Source organism: Rhinopithecus bieti, unplaced genomic scaffold (assembly GCF_001698545.2).
Source record: "Rhinopithecus bieti isolate Rb0 unplaced genomic scaffold, ASM169854v2 scaffold_11919, whole genome shotgun sequence".
Lineage (NCBI taxonomy): Eukaryota > Metazoa > Chordata > Mammalia > Primates > Cercopithecidae > Rhinopithecus > Rhinopithecus bieti.
The window spans coordinates 424,566-430,499 of NW_016807055.1; the positions used below are offsets into that span (position 1 = coordinate 424,566).

General features: G+C 44.1%; 1 pseudogene; it reads right to left on the reverse strand.

The window, feature by feature from the left end:
• Positions 1 to 399: 399 nt before the first annotated feature.
• LOC108534455 (60S ribosomal protein L12 pseudogene) lies at positions 400 to 931 on the reverse strand (annotated as a pseudogene).
• Positions 932 to 5,934: the final 5,003 nt, after the last annotated feature.

Here is a 5,934-nt window from a genome sequence, read left to right on the forward strand (position 1 = left end):
TACCCAGTAGTCATTCAGGAGCAGATTGTTCAGTTTCCATGTAGTTGTGGGGTTTTGAGTGAGTTTCTGAATGCTGAGTTCTAATTTGATTGCACTGTGGTCTGAGAGAGAGCTTGTTGTGATTTCTGTTCTTTTACATTTGCTGAGGAGTGCTTTACTTCCAACTATGTGGTCAATTTTGGAATAAGTGCGATGTGGTGCTGAGAAAAATGTATATTCTGTTGATTTGGGGTGGAGAGTTCTGTAGATGTCTATTAGGTCTGCTTGGTGCAGAGCTGAGTTCAATTCCTGGATACCCTTGTTAACTTTCTGTCTCATTGATCTGTCTAATGTTGACAGTGGGGTGTTAAAGTCTCCCATTATTATTTTTTTTCCACCAGTTGTCAAATGATCCTTTACTGAAATATTTTCCTTTGTGCTTAACTGGCTGGGCATTCCACAGCACCACTGTTGATGTCATCTATGATGTCATGAGGGTGGCAGCCATCAACATTACAGCCCACAGACTAGGCAGTCCCCAGGATCTCTTTAATGGTTCCAGAGAGTTCTCTGGCTAAGGATCGGTGCCACATCTGTCAAGCAATGTTGACGATCTCATCAAAAGTGATATTCCCACTGTGTTTAATGTTTTTCTGTTTCTTTCTGTCTCTTGGGGATTCCTTGAGGGCTTTGATGATCAGGGCAGAGGCAGAAAGCACCACCTCAATCTTGGCCTGTCTGTTCTGAATGGTCAGTTTCACTGTAATCCTCAGGCCCTTCCAGTCACTCGTTGCCTTGGCAATGTCATCACCAACATTTTTTGGAGACAGACCCAGGGGGCCGATCGTGGGACCAGCGCAGAAGTGGCACCGACTTCACCTCCAGTGCCCCTCAGGTTTATGAGTTTGATCTCGCTGGGGTCGAACTTCAGCGGCATGGTGGAGGCGGCTGGTGTCGGATGAACCCGGATTCGGAATGACCGAAGAAAGTTGTACCTTGGCCTCCTCTGAGCTGAAAGCCGAGAGAAAGTCTCCTATTATTGTGTGGGAGTCTAAGCATCTTTGTAGGTCTCTGAGTATTTGCTTTATGAATCTGGGTGCTCCTGTATTGGGTGCATATATATTTAGGATAGTTAGCTCTTCTTGTTGAGTTGATCCCTTTGCCATTATGTAATGGCCTTCTTTGTCTCTTTCGATCTTTGTTGGTTTAAAGTCTGTTTTATCAGAGACCAGGATTGTAACCCCTGCTTTTTTTTTGCTTTCCATTTGCTTGGTAGATCTTCCTCCATCCCTTTATTTTGAGCCTATATGTGTCTTTGCACGTGAGATGGGTCTCCTGAATACAGCACACTGATGGGTCTTGGCTCTTTATCCAATTTGCCAGTATGTGTCTTTTAATTGGGATATTTAGCCCATTTACATTTAAGATTAGTAGTGTTATGTGTGAATTTGATCCTGTCATTATGATGTTAGCTGGTTATTTTGCCTGTTACTTGATGCAGTTTCTTCCTAGCATCGATGGTCTTTACAATTTGGCATGTTTTTGCAGTGGCTGGTACTGGTTGTTCCTTTTCCTGTTTAGTGCTTCCTTCAGGAGCTCTTGTAAGGCAGGCCTGGTGGTGACAGAATCTCTCAGCATTTGCTTGTCTGTAAAGGATTTTATTTCTCCTTCACTTATGAAGCTTAGTTTGACTGGATATGAAATTCTGGGTTGAAAATTCTTTTTTTGAGAATGTTGAATATTGGCCCTCACTCTCTTCTGGCTTGTCGATTTTCTGCCGAGATGTCCATCGTTAGTCTGATGGGCTTCCCATTGTGGGTAACACAAACTTTCTCTCTGGCTGCCCTAAACATTTTTTCCTTCATCTCAACCTTGGTGAATCTGACAATTAGGTGTCTTGGGGTTGATCTTCTCGAGGAGTATCTTTGCAGTGTTCTGTGTATTTCCTGAATTTGAATGTTGGCCTGCCTTGCTCGGTTGGGGAAATTCTCCTGGATAATATCCTGAAGAGTGTTTTCCAGCTTGGTTCCATTCTCCCCGTCACTTTCAGGTACACCAATCAAATGTAGATTTGGTCTTTTCACATAGTCCGATATTTCTTGGAGGCTTTGTTCATTTCTTTTTACTCTTTTTTCTCTTAACTTCTCTTCTCCCTTCATTTCATTCATTTGATCTTCAATCACTGATACCCTTTCTTCCAGTTGATCGAATCGACTATTGTAGCTTGTGCATGTGTCACATCATTCTCGTGCCATGGTTTTCAGCTCCATCAGGTCATTTAGGAAAGTCTTCTCTACACTGTTTATTCTAGTTAGCCATTCATCTAATCTTTTTTCAAGGTTTTTAGCTTCCTTGCAATGGGATTCAAACATCCTCCTTTAGCTCAGAGAAGTTTATTACTGACCTTCTGAAGCCTACTTCTGTCAACTCATCAAAGTCATTCTCCATCCAGCTTTGTTCCGTTGCTGGTGAGGAGCTGCGATCCTTTGGAGGCAAAGTGGCGCTCTGGTTTTTAGAATTTTCAGCTTTTCTGCTCTGGTTTCTCCCCATCTTTGTAGTTTTATCTAACTTTGGTCTTTGATGCTGGTGACCTACAGATGTGGTTTTGGTATGGATGTCCTTTATGTTGATGTTGATGCTATTCCTTTCTGTTTGTTTGTTTTCCTTCTAAGAGTCAGGTCCCTCAGCTGCAGGTCTGTTGGAGTTTGCTGGAGGTCCACTATAGACCCTGTTTGCCTGGGTATCACCAGCGGAGGCTGCAGAACAGCAAATATTGCAGAACAGCAAATATTGCTGCCTGATCCTTCCTCTGGAAGCTTCGTCTCAGAGGGGCACCCAGCTGTGAGGTGTCAGTCAGTCCCTCCTGGGAGGTGTCTCCCATTTAGGCTACATGGGGTCAGGGACCCACTTGAGGAGACAGTCTATCCATTCTCAGAGCTCAAACACTGTGCCGGGAGAACCACTGTTCTTTTCAGAGCTATCAGACAGGAACATTTAAGTCTGCAGAAGTTTCTGCTGCNAAATATTGCTGCCTGATCCTTCCTCTGGAAGCTTCGTCTCAGAGGGGCACCCAGCTGTGAGGTGTCAGTCAGTCCCTCCTGGGAGGTGTCTCCCATTTAGGCTACATGGGGGTCAGGGACCCACTTGAGGAGACAGTCTATCCATTCTCAGAGCTCAAACACTGTGCCGGGAGAACCACTGTTCTTTTCAGAGCTATCAGACAGGAACATTTAAGTCTGCAGAAGTTTCTGCTGCCTTTTGTTCAGCTATGCCCTGCCCCCAGAGGTGGAGTCTACAGAGGCGGGCAGGGCAGGGCAGGGCAGGCCTCGTTGAGCTGTGGTGGGCTTCACCCAGTTGGAACTTCCAGGCCGCTTTGTTTACCTACTCACGCCTCAGCAATGGCAGACAACCCCCCACTGGCAGCCAGGCTGCCTCATCTCAGTTAGATCTCGGACTGCTGAGCTAGCATTGAGCAAGGCTCTGTGGGTGGGCTTGGGACCTGCTAAGCCAGGCACAGGATATAATCTCCTGGTATGCTGTTTGCTAAGACCATTGGAAAAGCACAGTATTAAGGTGGGAGTGTCCCGATTTTCCCGGTACAGTCTGTCATGGCTTCCCTTGGCTAGGAAAGGGAAATCCACTGACCCCTTGTGCTTCCAGGGTGAGGTGATGCCCCACCCTGCTTCGGCTTGCCCTCCTTGGGAACCAGTCCCAGTGAGATGAACCAGGTACCTCAGTTGGAAATGCAGAAATCACCCGTCCTCTGTGTTGATCACACTGTGAGCTGCAGACCGGAGCTGTTCCTATTCAGCCATCTTCGCTTGCGCTGCTTTAATTAATGTGTACATTTGATTCATATTTTGAATTTGCTGTGGTATCATTTCTTGATTGTATGTTATCTGATAGCATGCAATCAATACTTGATTAAAGCTTAGAGTTTACATCTGCTAAACTATTAGACTTGCCTCTTTGCTGGGAATTTATATAACATATTGGCCAAGAGTGTTGGTACTGACATCAACTGGTATTGGCTTACCAACCTCAGTTTTACCAGGCACTGGCTCTTTTATCTTACCCAAGTCTCTCTGTCTTTCAGTTTCTCTAAACCAGCAAGAGGATAGTTTGAACCATATGAAACTGCTCATAATTGACGTTTTTTTTGTTTGTTTTGTTTTTTTGAGACGGAGTCTTGCTCTGTCGCCTAGGCTGGAGTACAGTGGTGCGATCTTGGCTCACTGCCAGCTCCACCTCCTGGGTTCACGCCGTTCTCCTGCCTCAGTCTCCAGAGTAGCTGGGACTACAGACGCCTGCCACCATGCCTGGCTAATTTTTTTTTGTATTTTTAGTAGAGATGGGTTTTCACCATGTTAGCCAGGATGGTCTTCATCTCCTGACCTCGTGATCCACCCACCTTGGCCTCCCAAAGTGCTGGGATTACAGGCGTGAGTCACCGCGCCCAGCGATAACTGACCATTTTTAACCGACAGAAATGGAAAGTCCCCATGGTTCCACCAAATAGAATACTTACCACATTGGGCAGGTGTGAGGAGTTAATGAAGAGGAATGAAAAGCCCTTAGTAAATGTCCAGTAAGTGACAGCTCCTATTATTAATGCCCCTACTGTTTCCCCATTACAATCCAGTTCTCACAACATTGGTAAATTTAGAACATGAATTCACAGCAGACATCCTGTTATGTTTCTAAGATTTGCATATGTAAACTCATTTGCTCTTTGCAACAACTCAGTTAAGTAACTTGTTGAAAATCTCAGCAATTAGTATTGTGGCCATGATCAAAACCTAGATCCTTCAACTTCAAATTCTTTACTCTTCCATACTATAGATAATTTAAATTCTTGAATGTGCTTATACATGATTTATATGTTTTTAATGCCTGTACAACTTTAATTTACTACATATAGTACTTACTGATACCCTTGCCATAACACCACAGTTCTCAGGGAGGGAAATTTAATCTTCTAAACTTACTTTGGGGGAAAAACCAGGGAATGTAAATCCGAAATTGATTATATAATCACTTTTAGTAAGTTATTTTTCTCCTGTCTAGAAAAGAGAAATAATTTGATAACCTTTCTATCTTTGGGAATACATTTTTTTTTTAGGTGCTTTAAAGTGCTTCTACAAGTGCTGTATAAATGCAGTGTCACTAGCATTGACTGCTTTTTTTTTTTTTTTCATTCTTGACATTTACAGATCTGATATTCAACTGTTTGTTTTCCTTTAAAAAACCACTCTTCCAGGCCAGGCACCATGGCTCACACCTGTAACCTCAGCATTTTGGGGAGGCTGAGGTGTGAGGATCGCTTGAGTCCAGGAGTTCAAGACCAGCTTGGGCAATAAGGGAGACCCCATCTCTACAAAAAATTTAAACATTAGCCAAATGTGTGGCACGTGTCTGTCTTCCCAGTTATTCGGGAGGCTGAGGTGGGAGGATCACTTGAGCCTGTGAGACAGAGGTTGCAGTGGGCTGTGATTGTGCTACTGCACTCCATCCTGGGGGACAGAGTGAGACCTTGTCTCAAAAAAATAAAAACTGGCTAACACAGTGAAACCCCGTCTCTACTAAAAAATACAAAAAACTAGCCGGGCGAGGTGGCAGGCGCCTGTAGTCCCAGCTACTTGGGAGGCTGAGGCAGGAGAATGGCATAAACCTGGGAGGCGGAGCTTGCAGTGAGCTGAGATCCGGCCACTGCACTCCAGCCTGGGCGACAGAGCAAGACTCCGTCTCAAAAAAAATAAATAAAATAAAAACAAATAAAAACAAAACAGCCGGTGTCCTTGTGTGTCCCATAATACCCTACATTAGTTTCCCTGATGTATTTGATCACAGAACCCTTTTGAAATTATAATGTATTGCTGGAAGCCCAACAGGAGCTCACAAGCTTTAAGTGCTTATAACAAAGCATACAGCAAAAAAAAAAAAAAAAAAAAAAAA